At 46.6% G+C, this 22,446-nt stretch overlaps 1 protein-coding gene across 4 annotated transcripts in view; it reads right to left on the bottom strand.

The window, feature by feature from the left end:
• The window catches only part of Bach1 (BTB domain and CNC homolog 1), a 34,429-nt gene extending 25,367 nt beyond the window's left edge, over positions 1-9,062 (bottom strand). Inside the window, exon 1 of one of the 4 annotated variants that reach the window (XM_021185483.3) lies at positions 8,934-9,062. The gene's annotated coding sequence lies outside the window, so the exon portion shown is untranslated. Of the gene's footprint in view, positions 1-7,703; positions 7,989-8,011; positions 8,208-8,266; positions 8,351-8,933 lie in introns of those variants that run through there. The other 3 variants (XM_021185484.3, XM_085832461.1, XM_029470385.2) reach the window with 3 other exon arrangements.
• Positions 9,063-22,446: the final 13,384 nt, after the last annotated feature.

Genomic DNA, 22,446 nt, shown 5'->3' with positions numbered 1-22,446 from the left:
CCCGGGAAGGGCAGGTCACACTGTCTCCACTTCCCTCTCTGCAATTCCATGTGAGTCCCCTCTCTAAGCCAAGTTGTCAGTTTCCTCACAGTTTCCTCAGCAACATTCAACACCCTTTCATCTCTTCCCTGCGATCGATCGCTGGGCTGCCAGGATCCCAAAGCTCCACGGACTTCCAACCTATCTCTCTGGCAGGCTGCTGTCTATGGAAGTGCTGTGACCTCCATGTCCCAGGCAGGATGGACTACACACTTGACCTGTGGACCAGGGTAAAGGCTTTCTTCTCCCCTAAGGTGCTCACCACAGCAATAGGAAGAGAAGATAACCCTCCTCTGCCTGCAAGCCTCTAGATTTTAGAGAACCTAGGCTGTCTTCACATCTCACCTCATCTTGGCGTCCCACAAACCACCTTCACGGGCTTATCTAAAGCCACAGAAAGAACATAAACTCAAGGTCACTAGATACTCCTGTTTGTGATCTAATCTTGACTTCAGTCTTAATCTTCAGACTCACATACCCAGATATACACTCAAATTATTATATGTATGCCAAACAGGCGTCTCAAATTAACATGTGCAGTAAGATCCGGTGTTGTCCGTCTCTACACTCCTAGGATATTCATCAAAATATCAAGGTAATTTTTTCTTGTTCTTCCTTCTGCTTCTGTATTCAAATTATCAGCTATAAGCACACTACCTTATAAATAAAAAGAATAACTATAAGCATAAAAGGCATGCCTTAGTTAAAATGCACCTCATGTTTATTTTAAAAGTCGATTAAAGTAAGGGACAAGTGACATTTCCATCTTCACAATGGGGTTTCCTGCACTCACTAAAAAGGATTAGTTCAACGCTATGGAAAAATCTGCCATTGACTTTAAAGCACACGCCTCACAATGACTACCAAAGAAGTTTTATTTTGAAAAGTGGCTTGGCACTAGGGAGGTGGCCAAGGGTAAAGTCGTGCTCTGCAAACATAAGAATCAGAGTCTGGGACCCCAGCACCCACAGTGGCAGTCCACACTTGTGAGTCCAGCACTAAGGGTGGGGAAAACACAGGGAGGTGTAGGCAAACGCATCTCTGGGGTGCGCTGACCAGCCAGCCAAGCCAATGAGTGAGGGAGCAAGCTCCAGGAGAGATGTGTATCAAAAAGAAACAAAACAAAACACAAAACCCCATGGTGTAGGAGTGTCAGAGGAAGCACCAAGCAATCACACACACAGAGATGGCAGCCATTGAAGGCAATCAGAGGTTCCAGCTTGGGGGATATGGACATGGCAAGTGGTAGGAGCAACATCGATCACTTTTAAGAAAAGTTTTACACACTGATAAAGAGGCATCCATGGCAGGGGTGGGGGTATCTTTCCTTCCAGAAAACTTAGTCATTGAGATAAATGAGCCAGAGTCAGTTATCTTGCCTCCCTGGGAGGACGGATGCTGGCGGCATCTCCAAAGTTTATCCACAGCTAAGCTTCTGGAGACTGTCTTGGATTTGCCAACGCAGCAAGCAGTATCCTCCACCAAGCCATGTGCTTAGCATCATTCTTACTAAGGCTCCTCTGACTTCCCCAAATATCAGCTTCTCGTAGTGTGATTCCCCAGCTACAACTGGCCACGCTGTGACAGAAGTCTGCTGGCCTATTAAACTGTAACTTCTGTAAAATTCTGCCAATATCTAGAGACGTTCCTGGCTTATGAAGCTGTAAGTATTTGTTTCCTACATTGCACCTGTTAACCGAGCATCCAGCAAGCTAGGATGTCACACGTGTTCAAGTAAGTTTAGCAACCCGCCCTGCTATCTACACACACTCATGTGTATCTGTGTGTGAGTTTGGGAAGTGCAGCAGTGTGCACCGGGAGCCAGGAACAAAGCATCATCAGACCCAAACACACCTCACCCATTCTGAACCCCAGGAATGGCTGCTGCTGTCAATGGGGAGGGTGGAGGGACACAGTCCTCTGGGGCGGAGCCCTTCCACCAAGAACAGCTCCTCATGTCAGCTGACTCTAGTGACTACTCCGAGGTGTCCCAGATACTTGAGGTCTGCAGGCAAGCTCTCAGAACAAGACACCCCTCACAGAAACTCAAAGGAAATAGAGCTTGATCCATACATGTGGAGTCTTTTACTACAAAGAGATAATCAAAAGAGTATCAAAAGCTGATGGCAGCCACAGACTCAGCATCAACTGGAGGCTCCTCTGGTTTCTCTTAATGGCAGCTCAGACTGAAGACATGTCAGCAGAAGATGCCCACCCAACACGGCACCATGCTTTTTGCCTGCTGCTGAGCCAGGCACACCTGTGACTCTAACATTCCAGAGGTGGAGGCAGGGGGGTTGTGGAGTTCAAGACCAGCAAAACCCTGCCCAACAACAAAATCTTTTACTAAAATGAAATATATATATATTTTTTATGCACACATATATATGTACACACACACAAGTTTGTTTGCTGATTCTTCCCATTTAAAAGATGGGTCCTACCCAGGAGACAGCTGTGTGCTGTGCCAAGAAGACAGGTCAGGAAGTACAGGAAATAAACATCGGTTCCTTGGAAATGAGACCTGAGCCAACACAGTAATCAGTTTTCACTGCAAAACTAGTGGCTAAATATAAAATCTACACATAAAATTACTGTTCTGGCCAGAAACCACTTACTCTGGAATTACAGCCTAATAAATTTATTAAAACATTAATAAATGTTTATAGCTTTATATTTTGTAATCAACTCTCTGAACTGATTGAGCCAACATCTAAAGGACACTGGCATCCTTCTGGGAGAGAGAGAATATTAAGCATAGGAAAACACCAGTAAGCAGGGAGGTGGGTCTTGCTACGCCTTCCAGTGCATGCTGAAGACTTCACCTCCTCGGTCAAAAGCACCTTCCTTCCATAAAACAGACAGATGGGGAAGAGGGAACAGGACCGCAACCTCACTCGACTGTTTAGTCTACAGCTTACAAACAGGGCTCATTGCTAACACCCAAGCCACAAAAGAACAACATTGAGAAAGGCTCTGCCATAAGGAACTGTGTGGAGGAGCCGGGCGTGGTAGCGCACACCTTTAATCCCAGCACTTGGGTGGCAGAGGCAGGCAGATTTCTGAGTTGGAGGCCAGCCTGGTCTACAAAGTGAGTTCCAGGACAGCCAGGGCTATACAGAGAAACCCTGTCTCGAAAAACCAAAAAAAAAAAAAAAGAAAGAAAGAAAGAAACTGTGTGGAATCCAGGCTTATGGAGGAATGAGAAAGCGACAGTCCAGGGTCATTGACCCCATCTAAAAAGTGCTAAAGGTGTTTAAAAGGTGAAATAACTTTATCAGATAGTATGTTAGGTTGACTAAGAGTGGCTCCCAGAGACAGGCTCACAGATTTGGATGTCTGGTCATTGGGAATGGCAGTGCTTGTCTGGCGTTAGGAGGTGTGACCTTGTTGGAGGAAGTCCAAAGTCCCAGCATCTCTCTCTGTCTCTCTCTTCCTCCTGCCCATGGATACAGATGAAGAACTCTCAACTGTTTCTCCAGCACCATGTGTGTCCCCATGTTCCATGCCATGATGAAAAGGGAATAGGCCTTTTCTGTAAACTGTAGGCAAGCCTCAGATAAGAGTTTTCCTTTATCAAAGCAGTATGGCTGTGGGGTCTCTTCACAGCCAACAGAACACTCACTAAAACGGACGGAGGAAACCAGTAGTAATTATTTTATTACAAAAGTATTCTTTTGAACAAAGAATATCCTAGGGCTTTGAGAAAATGCATTTAAACTTCCTTTTAACAGAATATAATTTGCACACAATTTCAGTGGTTGTGAACATTTCCAAAGTCTCCCAATGTGAAGAAGGGAGCCTGCAGCTGGCAGGCTCCAAGGCAGTCCAGGCGCCCTAACAGCAGTTAGTTAACCACCCAGGAAGGACTCTGACAGCCCCTGTTTTTGTTGTTGTTGTTGTTGTTCCCCAGGTTTGCCTTGGGGCAATTTTTAATGAACTCTGAGGTCCTAAGTGGGAAGAAGAAAGAAGGTCTGCTCTGAGCACAACGTGACATTAGGTGTACAAGATGGGGAACAGCTCCACAGCCCAAACTCTATTTGCTCAAGCCACTCTACATCCATTTCAGGTAAACAGTGACTCTCCGGATCAGCTGCTTCTCCATCTCAAGAGAAGATCTGGAAGAATGAGTTAATCCCGGGACTCAAAACCTCCAAGGGTGTCAACTCAGTATCCAGTCAAGAAGGACACATAACACTGTCTCCACTAAACTGCTCAAATCAGCCAACTTTCAAAGCCCAGAGCACCAGAACTAAGAACCAGCCCAGGCGGGATCGCTGTGCAAGGTTAGTATGCAAACAGCCAGGGCAGTTGAGCATGTCGGCGGCGCGCAGACAAATCTCACCAGCAGGAACTCACTCACAGGGGTTGAACTGAGAGAACCCAAGTGTATGACGTGCATTAGGAACCATCACAGGTACAGCTGCAGCTAAACGCACCCCTGTCTTTGGGCCCCTATCATAGGTAGCTCCTCTACAGGCTTGTGATCTAAAGGACACACAGGGCGTACAGGATGCGGCTGGAGGGTAAATGTGTACTATCCACGCCTCCCATAAACTGGAAGTAGAACTGAGAGGCCAGTTCCACTCTAGCCCTAGTCAGCAAGGAGGTTGTGGCCAGATCCAGTGACTGCTAAATCTGATGGGGAGAGAATCCTCACCTAGGATTCAAGCAGAATCCAGACAGAAAATAAAGTACTTTTTACATCTTCAAAAACCAGTTACAACTAACAGCAGAATGGGGTGTTCCATAGCTCTGCCAAGGCTGAGAACCCGTAAGCACCAACCTGAAACCTTGCTACCAACTTAGCATCAGCGTCCACTTGAGCTGTATTTCTAGTGGCAACACCTGCCCTATGGCAAGCCTCCAGCTCACCTGTGATGGTGGCCGCTAGCTCAGCTCCCAGAAGGACCGAAGCAAGCATCCAGCCTGCTTCTTCTCTCTGGACACCAGAAAATAGCACCTAACAATTTATGCCCTGACCACTTGATTCACAGTAACACACACTTCATCCTCACAGCAATCTAGGATAGAGACCACCATCACCATCACCATCACCCCTGTCCGAAACAGCAAGACACAAGTTACGAGCTGACCCCCAAGGCCTGAAGACGACGACTTTGCCAGAGCATCATCTTTAGCAATTCAGTTCTACATCTCCCACTCAGAGCATACGGCTCCCCAACTTTAGATGTCGCTGCCATGTACTACCTCTAAGCCAGGAGCCAGGGATTGGCAGTGATGTAAACCGGTATTTTACCTGCAGTTTTGAAATGTTTCTCTCTGCAAAGTGTCTAGCTTTTAGCAAACAGCACTTAAATTCCCTATGTGTCTTAATCCATCCCACCACCTAAAATAATCCCTTCATGTTGCAGGCTCAAGAGACTCAGGGTTCAAACAATTATCCCACGAATAGAAAGTTAGAAAAATGAAGGGAGGGGACTGTTAAAACCCTCAGCCATCAAAAGCAAGCTTCCCTGAGAAGAGTCTTATGACACTTGGTCATCTCAACAAGTTCTTAATCTCAAGCTGTTCTTAATGAGAGTCACCACCACAGTACAGAGCTACAAAGGGACAGGCCCTGATGTGGAACCAAATAGTAGCCGTGCCTTCTGGGTCAGTGAAATGGTTCAGTAGGTAAGGGTGCCTGCTGCCAGACCTGAGGCTAAAGTTTGGTGCCCAGAACCATGTGTGGTAGAGGGAGAGAACCTATTCCCACAGGGTGTCCTCAAACCTACACAGAGAGAGAGAGAGACAGAGAGAAGAGGTTGACAGTCTGAGGAATTCCACTTCCCAAGGATTATCTAAATGCAGTTTTAACAATAATCACAAGGATATAAAAAGGGGGGACCCTTAGCCGGGCATGGTGGCGCAGGCCTTTAATCCCAGCACTCGGGAGGCAGAGGCAGGTGGATTTCTGAGTTCGAGGCCAGCCTGGTCTACAAAGTGAGTTCCAGGACAGCCAGGGCTATACAGAGAAACCCTGTCTCGAAAAAACCAAAAACAAAAAAAAGGGGGGGGACCCACAAACTTCCAAAGGGTAAGAGAATTTTACCTTAAATTTTAAAGATTTTGTTATGAATATTACATTCCAAAGGTATAAATTATCAAACCTTCTAATCACTACACACATTCAACCAACCCCCCTTGGGGCTTGCCTACAAGTCCAATAAAATGTTATCAAAATAGAACTATGTATTTTTTTTATTTCTATCACTAACTTTAAGAATGTAGTAGGAAATTTCCATCTTTTAGTCTTTACAATATAAAAACTACATATGAAGTGAAAGTCAAATACTAAGAATATTTTGAAATTACTACAGCTCTCTGGAAAAGATCAGAAATTAAACACACACACAGAGAAATCTGTTGCCGACTTGGAATGATGGTAATAGCAGTGGAAAGTAAATTTTATATTCCTCAACAGAAAAAAAGGATAAAGTGTGCATAACCACATTATCTAGTATGCAAATATTGACGTCACCCTCCTCCTTTAACTTCCTGCTGTGGATGTTTTCATGTTAGATCAAGCATCCTGTATACTACCTGAAATCCCCTAGCATCTGAAAGAGACAGGACTGATAACCCCTAAATCTAAAACAGCACACCAATCGCTCCCCTGCTACAGAGGTTTTAAGGGAACGGAACGACCATCAATAATAATTTGGTATCGTTCTTGCGGCCCATGCAACCGTTGAGTGGGTAAAGGCACTCGCCACCAAGCTTGATGACCTGAGGTCCAGGCCCCAGAACCCACAGGATTAACAGAGAGAACCACAAATGCAAACTGTCCTCTGACCTCTGCACAAATACAAACACAAAACAATAAAATAAATACATGTTTTTAAAACCGTCATTCTTTTGGTCAAAGGGAAGAAGCCAGTTCTCCTCTTCATACACATTTCCTTTCCCAAACAGTGTACCAAGGACTGGACTGGCGCGCGCGCGTGCGTGCGTGTGTGTGTGTGTGTGTGTGTGTGTGTTCATTTTCTTTTTCAGTGTGTGTGTGTGTTCATTTTCTTTTTTCAAAAAGAAATTACACAAGATCCATAAAATCAAGAAAGACAGACACATCCATAGACCCCTCTTCTTGGCCTTGACCCAAGAAGACCCGCTAACTCTTATCTAATCTTTACCACCTGACCCCAGAAACTAGTTATGCAGGAAAACCTAAAAGCCCTAAAAGGAAATCCCCTTTGTGGCCTCATTAAAAAAAAAAAAAAAGAAAAAAAAAACTTTTATATAAAGAATAACTTAGCCGGGCGTGGTGGCGCACGCCTTTAATCCCAGCACTCGGGAGGCAGGGGCAGGCGGATTTCTGAGTTCGAGGCCAGCCTGGTCTACAAAGTGAGTTCCAGGACAGCCAGGGCTACACAGAGAAACCCTGTCTCAAAAAACCAAAAAAAAAAAAAAAAAAAAAAGAATAACTTAAGCATGTATACGCCACTCTGCATCAAAATACTAAAGGCAAAGCGAGGACAGCAAGGGAAAGAAATGTTACAATGCTGCTGACTGCCTTACTTTTATCTGAAATCTCAAAGATCCAGCTTCCTCCAGCCCAAACTGAGTCTCCCGCAGTAGGCCACGAGGCTACTGTTTAAACACCACCTCGGTGCTCCTTGGCCACGTCTTAAGCATGCTCTCCCACGTCAGCCACCGATTACCTGGATCAAAACACACAGCCCGCCCGCAGCCGGACCCCCTCCGGCCTCCTGAAGCAACCCTCGTCTGGTGTGTGCAGCTCAGCCTTTTATAGTGGAGGCATGTGATGCGCGTATCTGCACCAGCTGTTCCTAATTACCTCTCAGTCTGGGGTGAATGACTCAGCAACACAAACTCTTTTTTAAAGAGTCACCCTACCTTGTTATCCAACCAACGTAGCGAACAAAGGGAAGCCACTTGACAGATCCGACGGTTAAACAACAAGGGACGATCACTCCTCCAAAGCTACCCAACTCCCAAGATGACTCACCAGGAGCCTTTTTTCCTCTAGACTCCCTTACGATGTCCAAAGTCAGAAGTGGCAAGCGCCTTCAAGCCCAGCCCAGAGCTTGCACCACTACCACAAGAGCAGGAAGAATAGGCCAACCCATACCTCTTCCCATTTCTCTGAATGTTTGTAGAGCTCAAAAGCTCGGCCACGAACAAAAATCTACAGTGGTCATTCTTTAATGTTTCCGAACTGCCTTTCCTGCAAACCCAGTGAGGTGAGAGGAGCGCTCAATACCTAAACAAAGACCCAGCAGGGGCATCGTCCTCCAAGGCGAGCAGTCACAACTCTACAATTCTCCAAAGGGGAAAAAAAAAAAAAAAAGGAACAGCATCCTGCAAAAAAAAAAAAAAGTCTTTGTTCTTCCAAGCCTGTCTCGGGAGCAGGATTTTCCCACACGCGTTCTTTCAGAATTACTACTACGTCTGCCTTGACTCAGCGCACGCTGAACATAGAGAGCTCACTACATAAAAGCCATCGGCGCAATTCCACTAAATGACACCAAAGTCCCGGAGAAGATCGAGAACGCGCTGCTGGCCCTGGCCCTACCGGACACGAACACAAAAGCTGGTGTCGTTAACATCGAGACCCACTCTGCCTATGCTGTGCCAGTCTACATTACAAACGTGCGCCAAGCAACAACAAAGGGAAGCGCGGAGCGCCCGGTAGTCCCGGAACCCCGGCCCGCTCGGCCTTGTCCCCCGCAGCAGGCGAAGCGGGACGCGGCCCGCGGCGGAGCGCGGTGCAGGGCGGCGCCGGCACGGCCGGCCGGGAGAGTCCGCGCAGCGCGTAAACAGCGCGCAGCCCGCCGCCCCTTCTAGGCCCGCGAGGCCGCCCGCCACCATCCCCGGTGACCCCGGGGAAGGACGGGAGGACGGCAGCGCGCACCGCCCGAGCCACTCACCGGAGCCGAGACGCGGCGCGGCCCGACTGCAGGCGGCAAGCGGCGGTCAGGTGACTCACTCCCTCCGCGCGGACAGCCGCCCGTCTCCTCCCCTGCGCTCCGTTCCTCTCCGCCACCGCCGCCAGCGCCTCCGGGCGCTAAAGCCCCGCCCCGGCTCCGCCCCCGGGCCCCGCCCCGTAACTGAAGCCCCGAGCTCAGGCCACGCCCTGCCTGGAGCCACGCCCCGTTCCAGACCACGCCCTCCGCTAGTAAGAGCCTCTCTATTTCGCCTCCTGCGAGCTCCGTGTAGCGTTGATTGTATTGCTGAGCGCCAGGCCTCCAACCGCGTCGCTCTATCTCTGCCTTTGGTGGCAAGGTTACACGTCACGGAAGACCACCTCTTCCTCACCTGCTGAAGGCAGGGGAAAAAAAAAGGCTGACGCCTCCACGCCCCCAGGGTTTTTTGTTCCCACCGCCCCACACACACCCACACACACAGAGATTAGATAAGGTCTTCTGCCCCACGCCCCCAGAAACCTCGCAAGCTCAGTTCGGCCAAGCTCCTGGGCTGCTTTCCTGTAGGAGCACAAAAACCAGGTGTTTGAACTTGCTGAAAAGGGTGTGCCAACATCTGTCTGAAGCTCGGCAGGACTTTTATGAGCAGATTCTGAGAGGCGGAGGCTGCTGCCCCTCTGAATGATCACTAGCTTCCCTTCGAGTTGTTTGTGTCGGATGAAGCCCTTTCTCGAAAACCACGAGGCATGTAACCTGGAGTGTGCTTTGCTCATTATAACCCATTAATATGCATGCTTCCCCGATCAAATCCCTTTACTCCTTCTGCTCAGCCAATACTGCTTTGAGAGTTATTCTTGCGCCCTTCATACTTGCCTGAATAATATGCACTCTTATCTGCCTAGCCGCGACGGACTGCATTCACCAACGGGCAAACACACTGTACTGGGCTTCACATCCGGAATATTGTACTGTCTGGCAGCCTCCTGTTGTCCCTCTATGCTGCACTACCAGGAAACATGGACACATCCGTGTCTGGTCATGTCAGCCGTCTTCCCTCAAGTCCTGGTCATGCTTTCATCCTCTGCTGCTTATTTGGGTGTTAATTCAATTGTTCGTTTCTATTTTTTATTATGTTCACTGTTGTTCAAGGCAGTGTCTTTACGCAAAACTGCATGCACTCGTGGCAGGGCTTATCAGTCTAGAGAAAGAGAGGACTGGGCTGGCCAACCTGATTAGAAATGAGGAAGGAATTACCACCCCTGAGGCCAGTAGCCCTAGGAGGACTTGTAGAAAGAAATAATCTTGCTGGCTTTGAGTTCCAGAGGAAAGATGTAGAAAAATGGGAAGCCCCTAAATGTATGTGCTCCTTAAACACACACAGACAGTGCAAGGGCTCCAGGAGAGGGGTTGCCTCCAAATAGTGATATCATTGACATGACTGCATCTGTACAGTGCATAAGCTCTTGTGACTTAAGGACATTCAGTTACCTCTAAAATAGGTGAGAATAATGCCTAAGTGCTGTGGGGTGGCCATGTAAGTGGTGACCTAGTGGCTTTGTGAGGCAGGGACAGCAACAGAGCTAAAACCAGGGCATGGCTGAGAGGAGTGTGGTCCACCAGGCTGTGAGGGGATCCAGACATGGAGGCAGGTGGCATGTTCAGGATCCTGAGATCATTATGTAAGTATTCAGTGAGAAATGAGGGGAGACACTTGGGGATAGGCTGTGTGAGTTGATGGTAGTTCTGACAGACATTCGAGGGTCCTGGGGTGTCTCTCACTCACTCTCCTTCCATTCTGAGCCAAAGTATAGTCTTCCTTCTTCCCACACCTATCGTGTACATTATTTCGATAAATAGCCTTATGTCATGTGTATTAGCTCACAGAGAACCTCCCTCTAAGCACGTTTCTCTTGACTTGTCCTCTAAGAACACTTAGCATGGGATGCCCGCCCCAACTCTGTGACAAGACGAGAAGAAAAACAGCCAAGCAGTCTGCCTCAGTTGGAGTTTCTATTGTAGCAAAAAAAAAAAAAATCAGGATCAAGAAGCAAGTTGTGGCATTTTTTTATTATTATTTATTTATTTATTTATTTAATGTATGTGAGTACACTATCACTGTCTTCAGACAGGCCTTCAGAGGGCATCAGATTCCATTGCAGATGGTTGTGAGCCACCATGTGGTTGCTGGGAATTGAACTCAGGGCCTCTGGAAGAGCAATCAGTGCTCTTAGCCACTAAGTCATAGAAGGAGCAACAGTGTTGACAGGCCAGACCCCAGAGCTCCCAGGGACAGGACACCAACCAAAGAGTACACATGGCACTGGCAACCTATGTGGCAGAAAATAGCCTTGTAGGTCATCAGTGGGAGGAGAGGCCCTCAGGCCTAAGGGTGTTCAATGCCCCAGTGTCGGGGAATACCAGAGCTGGAGGATGGGAATGGGTGGGTGGGGGAGCACCCTCATAGAGGCAGGGGGAGGGGGTTTCCAAAGTGGAGACCTGGAAAGGGGAAAACATTTGAAATATAAATAAAGAAAACAGCCAAGAAAAAAAAAAGAGTATTAAAGTATTAAGAGAACAAATACTAAAAATAAAAATAAAAGCAAGTTGGGGAGGAAAGGGTTTATTCTGCTTACATTTATTTCCACATTGCTGTTCATCATCAAAGGAAGTCAGGACAGGAACTCACACAGGGCAGGAACCTGAAGGCAGGAGCTGATGCAGAGGCCATGGAGGGATGCTGTTCACTGGCTTGCTTCCCCTGGCTTGCTCAGCCTGCTTTCTTATAGAACCCAGGACTACCAGACCAGGGATGGCACCACCCACAATGGGCCTTCCCATCTTTGATCACTAATTGAGAAAATGCCTTACAGCTGGATCTCATGGAGGCATTTCCTCAAGGGAGGCTCCTTTCTCTGTGATAACTCCAGCTTGTGTCAAGTTGACACACAAAACCAGCCAGTGCGTAGACCAAAAAGTAAATGCACTGGACCCATGAAAAGAGCTAGAAAGTGAGCCATTTCCACTGTGAGGTTACTATTGCTTATTCCGTGCTATTCAAAGGTCTACATAGGAAAGAGAAGCCAGAAGTTCAGCCGTGCAGTCTCAAGCATAGGGAGAAGGCTCGCCTGGGAACTCCAGCTGACTGCTCCGAATTCCCTAGTCTGGTTCTACATGATGTTGTAAGAGCCATTATTTGATTATGCTATCTCTAAAATGTTGCGTGTCCTTTTACTTGTAGCCTCACTTGAGGGGACACTCTGCCTGGGACCCCCCATGGGGAATTCCAGCCATCTGCCTTGAAGATCCTTCCCAGCCTATTTCTGCTGGATGTGTTAACTGCCCAAGTTTATGATCTACCCCTTTCTATTTATTATTTTACTTTGGTTTCTGTATATTGAACAAATTCACTCATTCAACTAAAAATATGGCTATTGTAGATGATTCTCCGGACCACACAGAACACCAACTACACAGTCTTTTTCTGGCAGGCATGCACTTTCTTCTCTCCTCTAGACCACAATTTCAACATTTTTCTCACATGATCACAATGGCCTCTATTCTGATTGGTCATATGCAACTTCCCTACAAAGACATCCCAAGGTTTGAGGCTGTCAGGACTGTGAGGAGCAACTCAAACTTCAGCCAGTGAGAGCATCTACAGGACGTTAAAATGCAGACTTCTGGACCTGCCTGCCTGAGATTCTGATTCCACCAGACTGAGCACAGCTCAAGGAGCAACATAGTTAACATTGATGCAGGTGGCCGAAGGCAGGTCAAGGTTGAGAAACTGGTAAGTTAGAACTTGAAGCTTGTCACCTAGCGGGGGGGGGGGGGGGGGGGGGGACCTATAATCAATAATAAAACAAAACCAAGCCAATGGGAAGGATAAAGCACTGTGCCTGCGGCTAGGTTTCATTCCTAGGCTGATGAGAAACCTTTCAGATGTGTGCTATTTAAATTAATGCTAAAGTTGAGAGGATAGAAAGGGGATGCGAGTAGGCTGGATGAAGGAAAGGACCATAATTTTCAGTATTCCTTGCTTTGAACCAAAATCACTTAAATGGGGAGGAGGGGGCGAGGGAGAGGGAAAGTGAGAATGCGTCTTTCTCTTACCAGCTGACTATCAGCATATTCGAAAATGGCTATATGGACTTCCTGAATTAGCATAGCATATTAGCCTCTAAGCCAACAAAATTCGGGCATTTTCCTCCGTTACAGATTCACTGTGCTCCCCAACCCCCCCTGGCTGAACATGTTTACAAATCCAAGTGCACAGTTTCCTATGTCAGCATTTAAGACTCTCCTTGGGATCTTTCCTATTGTATTACTCATTCCTTAAAATATTAATAAAAAAGATTGTTCAAATTTGTCTTTTCTCGTGAGATTTTTAAAGGGGGAAAAATCTTTAAGAGTCTGGGGAGGCTGCTAGGAAGAAGACTCAGACGTTAAAGTGTTTGCCTTGCAGGTGTGAAGACTTGATTTCAAATCCAGTACACACCTGTAATCCCAGCACTGGAAACACAGAAATGGGACCCCTGGAACTCAGTAGCTAAGCCAGCCTAGCCAAATCAATAAGTTTCAGGTTCAGTGAGAAACCCTGTCTCGAAAACAATATAAGGTTGAGATTTACATATAAGGTTGACTTGGACCCCCATATGTGTGGCCTTCCTAGAGTATGTGTGTCACTGTGGAAGTGGGCTTAAAACCCTCACCCTAGTTGCCTGGAAGTCAGTCTTCTCCCAACAGCCTTCAGATGAAGATGTAGAACTCTCAGCTCTGCCTGCACCATGCCTGCCTGGACACTGTCATGCGCCCACCTTGATGATAACAGACTGAACCTCTGAACCTGTAAGCCAGCCCCCATTAAATGTTGTCTTTGTGAGATTGCCTTGGTCATGGTGTCTGTTCACAGCAGTAAAACCCTGACTAAAACAATCACACACATACATACACACACAGTCCATAGGAAGAAAATTTGATTATTATCAGCTGATGTTGACAATCAGTTGAGAAGATCACCTGGTGTACAACATAAAGATTCTATGCTGCTGTCTCACAGTGACTTACACTTAGAGCTTCTTTGTCCCATAGCTGTGCTTTCCCAGTCCCCAGGAAGATGTAACCGTGAAGCAGGGACATCCCAGGCTGTTGATCACTTATGCTCCTTGACGAAGCAAAGTGACGGCAAAGCTCTCCTTGCACCTATCTCCCGTCAATACGCCACCATTCTCACACAGCACTGCACTTGTGCATTGACACGTTTCTTTCCAAAAACAATACTCTGTTTTCAAACATTTCTCCCCTTTATTCTCTTTTGAGACATTATAGAGGCTTTATCACAAAAAAAAAAAAAAACCAAGATTGTGTCATTAATGCTGAAACACATTTTAAGTAACTCCAAACCACTGCCAAGGAGAGATTTTTTTTCGAAGAAATCTAGAAATATTCACCATCATTCTCTCTTCCAGGGACAGAATGCCTGGCATGGCTCTCGAGACAGGAAAAACCCAAATCCTTCCAGGAAGCAGCACATGGTGGCTGTGAGTCAGGACGTGGCACCAGATCTGGACAAAACATAGCTCGTGTCAAATGATAGTTAGGTCCTCTTTCTTCTTTCCTTACGTCAGGGGAGAGCTACGGAGTCACACTCAGCCCAGTGTCTTATTTCCTAGGACACCCTACTGTCCCTCTAACGCTGTCCCAGGACATCCTCTGTCATGCCTCCACTGCCTGCCACTAATTCCAGCAGCAAAATCTCTGGGTTGGGGCCAAATCTAGGCATTGAACTTCGAGGAGGGGATGGTGAGATAAAGAAGACTCCTACCTCCAGAAACACTGCTGTGTAACACTTCTCTCAGAAGTGACGAAAAACTGAAGCCATGGTCCCCACTCTTCATTTGGAACTACATGTGTGTTCAAGTGAGAGAGAGAGACAGAGAGAGAGAGAGAGAGAGAGAGAGAGAGAGAGCCCGCGCACGCAAGCATTTGTGTGCATAAAAGGAATACTTTATTCAAAGATAATGGAAGACTCCCTAAGGAGCAGTGTTTACCGGATATCAAAAGAGAGAAAGGAGAGGAGAAGTTAGCCTCCAGTGGAGAGAGAAGGCAGAAACCAGGAGTGGTGGCACAGCCCTGTAATCACAGAGCACAGACAGTCATGAATTTGAATTCAGTCTGCTCTACATAGTGATACCCTTGCTCAATTCTGCCCCTCCCCGCCCCACCCCGCCCCGCCCCGCCCCCAAGCAGACAAAGGGAGAGAGGGGTCTGGAGCAGAAAACAACTCAGTGTGACAGGGACTGAAAGTGTGAACTAGGTAACAAGGAGACAGCAGATTTGGTGACATCCAAAGTGGCTCAAAGACAGGAAACACCTGTGCTTCCAAAATCTAGCAGAAGAGAAGTTGTCATTCCCCACCCCCACCCCCTGTGTGTCTCAAACCTGGTCTTGCCCTGAGGAAAACATGGCTGGATCTAATCTTTTAAAGGAGTGGCCACGATTTCTTCTGAAGTGACCTCCCTGAGAATGTCCCGCAGAAAACCAAGCCACCAAGCTACTGGAAGGTCAACAAGGGACACACCTCTCCATTCTAGCCCAGCAAAGTTGCCAGCATCAAATCCTGCTCCTCTGCATGAGCCCCTGCTGTGGACTACTTCCTCGAGAGGGATATCACAGACCATGGTTGTCTTTATCAGAGCACCTGTGATTACCCATAAGAGACCCTCACGATGAGGGCCTACTGATGTTCTCTCAAAGAAGAAAGGCCAGGAGTTCGTTAGTTCCTCCTCTGAGATTTCAATGACTCTCTCTTACATCTTTCTGCCAGCCATTTGTGATAGAGCGTTCACTGAAGGCAAGAACTCCATCGGTGCGGTGCAGCTATAGAGACGCAGTCATGTCTTCTGGTTATACTGCCCTTCTGGGGTTTCCCACCCTCTAGTAGGTAACCCCTCACTCGTGATTCTATAAATAACCCCCAAGTGTATTGATTCACCAAGATAGGTGGATGGGCTCATTACACTGATCTATCATTAGTACCCTATGTGGAATGAAACTGGAAATACATAACCTTGACAGACTGTGGTCCAGGTAAAAGAGTACTTGTAGTTTAGAATGGAATGATGACCGTGAGTGAGAGGTGCTGAAATCCTAGAGAAGAGTCATAAGCACAGACCCTGTCACCACAGCCTGTTTCCTGGAGTGTGATGCCACAGGTAAGAATGCCTTCAGTAAAGAAACAATTGCCCTCTGAGATTTAAAATCTATCAATAAGATCTGTGATGACAGAGGAGAGATGTCTTTGTCACAAAGATACAGAGAACTGAATTAATTGGGAGTGGCTGGTTTGCCCCACTGGCCACTCCAGCTTCTGGTCCTCGGACCTCTGTCCTGCCCTGTGTTCCCAGTGGCACACCTTAGGTTTCATGCGTTCCCCAACCAGTTATCTGTGTATAACAGCACGTGACATTACCAGCTAAGTTGCTTCCCCGCCATGCCATGGGTGGTCTATGGCTATATTCCTTTCTTAAAACCCTCAATTCCTTCCAGGCCACCTTCACCTAAAGTTATAGCCAAAGAAACATCATTTTTGGAGTGCTGACACAAAATGTCTTGTTTTGCATATCTCCCACATTAGGATGCACACCCCTCCTTAGCACGATCTGTCCACATCCCTAAGAGTGGTCTCATCTGGTTCTTGCCAGTTTCCAGACCTACTGAAGGTCAGGAGTTGAACGAAAGTGTCCGGGCTATGTTAACACTTCTACACAAGAAACATAGCCATGGGGAAGAGAAGTTAACTCGTGAAGATAAGAAACAGAAGCCAAACCGGGGTGTGGTGGCACACGCCTTTAATCCCATTACTCAGGAGGCAGAGGCAGGCAGATTTCTGAGTTCAAGGTCAGCCTGGTCTACAAAGTGAGTTCCAGGACAGCCAGGGCTACACAGAGAAACCCTGTCTCGAAAAAAAAAAAACAAACAAAAAAAACAAAGAAACACAAGCCAAAGGTACAAACAGCGATCCTGCTCACCGCCTAAGGCTGAAGATGTGCAGCCATAGACATAATATGTGATCCAGGATAATCCTCCCTGGGATGACAGGAATCCAGACTGCACGGGTCTGCAACTTCTAGACCTCAGTCACTGTGGTGGTTTAAATAAGAATGGTCCCAGTAGGCTCATATACTAGAATGCTTAAGAAGGGGCATTAGGAGTTGTGACCTTGATGGTGCAGACTTGGAGAAAATGTGTCACTGGGGATGAGATTTGAGGTTTCAAATACCCAATACAACCCCAGGATCTATCTTCTGTCTGTCTATCTGTCTGTCTGTCTATTTCTCTCTCCTTCTCCCTCCCCCTCTCTCCCTGAGTGTGTGCAGGTCTGTCTGTCTGTCTGTCTGTCTGTCTCTACAACTGCACATCCAGATGTAGAATGCACACCTCCTTCTCCAACACCACGAATGCCTGCACATTGCCCTGCTTCTGGCCATGCTTCCTGCCACGGCAACAATGGACTGAACCTCTGAAACTGTACACCAGGCCTAGTTAAATGTTTTTCTTTATAAGAGTTGCCATGGTCATGGTGTCTCTTCATAGCAGTAGAAACCCTAACTAAGGCCGCCAACAAAATCATTCCACTAATGCTCCTCTTTGATTCTTTTTACTGACATCTGCATGTAACATGTACTTTGACCTACAGAGACAGATAAAAGAGTGGGTAGACAGTGAGGTTTCATCCAATACAGTGCTATTGATACAATGTTGTTGTTGGCAACAGTCTCATTGTAAATTACCTGTCTTCCAGGGCTGCTCTGTATGTATGTGCCTTTGGAAGCTGAATCACCCCTGATGTTTGTAAGTCAGGGTTCAGAGTCAGTAACTTCCGAGTCACGGCGAGATGGATGAGCAAACCCTGGCGAGGCCTGGGCAGGGGAGTCCATATTCTGTATTCAGGGAGAGCCACCTTCTGTATTCATCTCTGGTATTTTCTGACTCACCTTTATTCTCCAGTCACAGTTCCTTTCTAACTTCCTTTCTATTTGACACAACTAGGTGCCTATTGAATAACAGTTTCTCTCAAATCCTTCCTAATAGAATTCTGGCTAAACGTGCCATATACCCACTTAACACCTTGCCAGACTCCTCCGTCACACACTGAGTTCTGTTCATCAGGAACCTCATGGGATTTCCAGGAAAACTCTTACTTTTCTGAAACCAAAAGACCAAACCAGCTGGCACGCAATTTTACCACTGGCTTTCGCTCCCTCAGTGACAAAAGGAGGAGGAGTCCTTTCAGTCAAGAGTTTAAAACTCATAGAGTCTTAGGCCAGCAGGACAGGACATGTAGTCGCAGGTCAGGTCCTAGGCAGCTGCCTTGAGCCTCATCGTGGTTTCAGAGTTTGCTTTTCTGATTCAAAGAAAGAAATCCCCACCCTTCGCAGCTTCCACACTCAAGTTTCTATTACGACCAGATAGTGTATTGACCTGTAGGTCCTATAATCTCACTGTTTAATCTCAAGTCTCCTGTACTTTTCTGATACATTCCGGGATGAATGGGGCGCAGGGACTACTAAGAAAGTAATGGGTCAGATGGAATTTTTAACACAGCAAATTTTTAAAGCCGGGAGTGGTGGTGCATGCCTTTAATCCCAGCACTCAGGAGGCAGAGGCAGGTGGATTTCTGAGTTCAAGGCCAGCCTGGTCTACAAAGTGAGTTCCAGGACAGCCAGGGCTATATTGATTTGTTTTTGAGTTCTACCCCCACCTGATGACGACAGAAGCATGCAGAATACTCAGGAGGTTAGTAGGCAGTAAGTGACTAGGTTAGTGCCTTTGTAACACATTCCTGGGGAACTCCCTCACTCTTTCCGCCACAGGAAGGCAGAGAAGGAAGAGCTCCCACTAGAACCAGCCACGCTTAACCCTTCCCTTAGAATTCCCTCCTCTGTGACGGGGAGAAACAGATGTTTGAGTCGCTGTAGTGTCACTGCAGTGTGTGGCGGCAGCGTGTATGGCAATGTAGATGCTTGAGACACTCAGCCTGCAATTGTGATCTGGAAGCTGGCCAGTGAGCAGCGGAGAGCAGCTGTGCTATAATCATGACAGAAAGAGAGGGCCTGGGAAACAGATCCCACTATGGAGCTATGGAGACTGTTACTATTGCCTTCCAGACTGCTACTTCCTCTTGGGTAAAAGTAGATCACGAAGAAGAATGCAGAGATGTCAGTAAAAATGCTCTCAAGTTTCAGGAAGTGGCTCTTTTGAGACATGGGACAGCTGCCAGGAAGGGGAAAGGGGAAGTTACAATCCTTCAAAACAAACTCATGGATTTTAGCTCTGTGTAAACTCTGAGAGAGCGTGAGAAATGGCCTGGCATTATCCTGACACTTCCAGCACCCAGTCCTTTTTGAGGAATTAGAGAAGAGATGAACTAAGGAAAACCCCACATCATAACCGACAGGTTACGCCAACTGCTCTGTGGGTGACATTATAAAAATGAGATGCATGTTAAATCCCACGGAGGAATGAGACATGAAATTCCATGTCCCATGTCGTTAAAGGAGATATCTTCATGTACCAAAAATCTGAAACTTTTACATAAGTCCAAGGAACATCTTTAAATTGGTTCTAAAACCATCAAGTTAATCTCATTAGAACTCCAGAAAATGCCCTATTGGCCAAATAATACCTTAGGGACGTATTATGGGCCAGCGTTGGGCATGACACTAGATGGTAAATAAAAGAAAGGTGACAGAAGTCGGGCGGTGGGGGCGCATGCCTTTAATCCCAGCACTCGGGAGGCAGAGACAGGCGGATTTCTGAGTTTGCGGCCAGCCTGGTCTACAAAGTGAGTTCCAGGACAGCCAGGGCTATACAGAGAAACCCTGTCTTGAAAAACCAAAAAAAAAAAAAAAAAAAAAAAAGATTCTCAGCAGGTGCTGTGTCATTCTTCAAAGTCATTGACCAGAAGCCCATTCCTGCACCGGGGACCCTGTCTGAGGATCCTGTAAATAAATACAAATTACCGAACTCAATGCCACCAATTTCAATGTTGTCCTGTTACACTGATTGACACTCATGGATAAAAGCTTTACTGCGTGGGCCCTGTGATATGAGATCGCGTCTAAAACTGGACCAACTCCTTAACCAAGAGGATCTTTTAATCCATTTTACTGTGATGATCAACAATGGCAAATCCCTGACCTCTGTGGAGTCCAACTTGGAGTCGTCTCAAGCCATCCAGGGATGTCACGGAAGAGGAAAGAGGAGGGTATGAAGTTGGACTTCCTACTACTAACTCAGCAAGTTGAGAGAGTAAATGTGCAGTAGCTTCGGGTACTTAGTAGCTCAATGATGGGAAGGCACAAGGCATACAGATCACTGCAGGCTGCTTTTAGAGGGACTTTTGTCCCCATAGGGAGCCATCTCAAGATAATCGTGACAAACATGGACTTTAGAGCCCAGCAGTTTGAGTGCTGGCTCCATTTCCTGCCACTTGGGCTTGTTTTTCTTGGTCACCACATAAGAGTTAGCCTGGTTCTTATTAGGACAGAGTTACCACAAATACTGAACAAGACACAAAAGAGGGCATTTAGAACAGCACAAAGTGTTATTAGCTTTATAATAATGGAAAACAGGATTTTTTTTTTTTTTTTTTTTGGTTTTTTGGTTTTTTGAAACAGGGTTTCTCTGTACAGCCCTGGCTGTCCTGGAACTCACTCTGTAGACCAGGCTGGCCTTGAACTCAGAAATCCGTCTGCCTCTGCCTCCCGAGTGCTGGGATTAAAGGCGTGCGCCACCACGCCCGGATAGGATTTTTTTTTTTTTTTTGACAAATTGAAAGCAAAGGTATTATCAAAGACTCGACCCCACGAGACCCCAGTTTTCTGACTCTGAGATAGAATGAGAGCATGAAGATATTGTGCAGAGAACTGAGTAGTGGCGTACTGATCACTGATGGAAAACTCCCAGGGAGGCCTTAGCTTGCAACTTGTCGAACGCTAGCTTTCAGGAGAGAGAGTAAATCTTATAGCTTTAGCATCTGCTGTATTCTTTTTAAAGACTGATCATCTATGGAAGTGGCTTGCCCTCCCCGTTCCTGCCCAGGCCAAATACATCATGCTCCCTTGGCCATAGTTATAGACTACTCCACAATATGACATAGGCTCCAAGTTCCCACTGCAAGCCTGCCTGCTTCCCGCAGGACTCTTGCCTGAGACCTGCCCTTTGGTCTGTGCACTCACTACTTTTCTTATAGCTGTGGCCAATCTGACCAGAAACAGCTTGAGAGAGGAAGGGTTATTTTGGGCATACAGTTTGAGGAGATAACCCACCATGACACGGAAGGCATGATGGTCCAGGGTCTGCTCAGAGTGGCCAGAGCTTGCAAATGGGATCCATTGTTGTGTGGTACAGATCACGAGACAGACCAAGGCCCCTGAGATCTTGGACTTCCAAGTCTCTGCAACTTTGAGCCAAACCGACTTCATTTATTTACACATGTCCTCAGTCTGTTATTCTGCTACAGAAACATAAGTCGACTAAAAAGTAGGTCTTGGTCAGACCCATATCTGTCATAGCCTTGACGTCCATGCTTCCAGAAATGTTATTTATAAGCTACATTGTTCATGTTTCTGGTACTTTTAAAAAGCAGCCTGAGCAGATTAAGACCCTGAAATGCCTCACTTTAAAAAGTGAAGGTATACTCTTGGACCAGAAGACCTGAGTTCAAATCTTACCTCACCATTTATTAACACCAACATGTGTGAGGCTGCTTCCTACCTGTGAACATTTCAGTTTAATTAACTTTCACTTGTTCTTTTGTTTGTTTGTTTGTTTTTTGTTTTTTGTTGTTTTTTTTTTTTTTTTCGAGACAGGGTTTCTCTGTGTAACTCTGGCTGTCCTGGAACTCACTTTGTAGACCAGGCTGGCCTCGAACTCAGAAATCTGCCTCCCAAGTGCTGGGATTAAAGGTGTGTGCCAGACATTTTGAGCTGACTAAATAAGCCGTTGCTGAATACTCGGTACAGGTGTAGATGGTCTCCATGAATTACTTCACAACCATCAAAACAATGCGTGTGTCCAGCACTGCTTCAAGACATGATTTGTCCAAAGTCACTTGGAATGACCATCCACAAGTGGAGAAGGATGTATTGAATGTAAAATGGTAAGGAAAAAAAAATCACAAAAGGTAAAAACTTCATTATATATAACAATGGCATGAAGGAGTTTTTGCATGGCCATCAACAGTCGAGAGAATGCAAAGGTCTATGAGGCCAACTTCACTGAGCATCTTCCTGATTGATAGTCACACATAGTTCCAAAGACCGGAAAGAAAAAGGGGACATTGGACAAAGCCAAAGGAGCTTGTGGAGTTCAGAGCAGCATCCCAGGAGAACAGAGGCAATCATCATTCCTCTACAGTTAGGACCAGGGAAAACTCTGCGCTTGCAATCAGCAGTCACCAGGCTAAACCGAACAAGAACAGGTGACGTTATTTGTAGGCATTGGCTCTGATGTT

This window comes from Mus caroli, unplaced genomic scaffold, assembly GCF_978045245.1.
Source record: "Mus caroli unplaced genomic scaffold, Mus_caroli_1 scaffold_17, whole genome shotgun sequence".
Classification (NCBI taxonomy): domain Eukaryota; kingdom Metazoa; phylum Chordata; class Mammalia; order Rodentia; family Muridae; genus Mus; species Mus caroli.
This window is presented reverse-complemented; position numbering and strand designations above follow the sequence as displayed.